This window comes from Haemaphysalis longicornis, unplaced genomic scaffold, assembly GCF_048455015.1.
Source record: "Haemaphysalis longicornis isolate Haplotype H1 unplaced genomic scaffold, Haemaphysalis longicornis Haplotype H1 scaffold_3, whole genome shotgun sequence".
Classification (NCBI taxonomy): domain Eukaryota; kingdom Metazoa; phylum Arthropoda; class Arachnida; order Ixodida; family Ixodidae; genus Haemaphysalis; species Haemaphysalis longicornis.
The window spans coordinates 218,512,971-218,513,803 of NW_027526335.1; positions in this window are offsets into that span (position 1 = coordinate 218,512,971).

An 833-nucleotide genomic window follows, 5' to 3' on the forward strand; every position below is an offset into this window, starting at 1 on the left:
AATTAGGCTTGATGTCTTCATCTAGACTCCCATTGCTTTAAGCTCGCAATGGGTGCTGCCATTCACTGCGTGGAATAGCATCACTTTCACATTATGGAAAATTCAGAGGGCTTATTTTACACATTACGGCACATCAAAACTTTCACCGCCAAGAAATGAGGTAAATCGTCGGTCAACAGTCCAGGGGCGGTATTCTCGTAACTGTCCCTTTTGAAAACGTCCCTTTTGCGTCCCTTTCATCGTGACGTACTTCCGGTTAAGCAGTGGGCCTTTTATTCAAATAGCGTAACTGCACTTGCAAACGCATTTTAAAGAAGTAAAACCGTATCAGAGTATATTTTATGTGTTTATTGTTCCGCGAGCGAACTGCGACGAAAAATCGTCTGCTCCAAATCGTCTGCTCCGAGTAGCCACGGCGCCACGGCTCATAGCTCCGCCGTGCTTGCATGGCGTCACATCCGGGTGTTTGCTTTTAGCCAATCAGGTCTCGCTCAAAAGGGACACTTTTGAAAGGGACACAAAAGGGACAAAACACGGGAATACCGCCCCAGGAAACAGCTTTTCATGTCTACAGGAGCAAAATCCTTATAATGTTCTGTTTGAACAGAAGAGTGCATTCATACAGATGACTAGGGCGAAAATCTTCATGACAGAACATAACCGCAAATCGCACAATGAAAACCAAAACATCTGCGCATTTAGATACTACAGCGAAACAAAAAATTGCATCAATAAGTCAATCATCGGGAATTGCACTAGCTGGTACAGTAGCCTGTGCATTGTGCCGTTATGCCCATCGCTGGGTAGTCCCTAAATCATACTTCCAATAACAA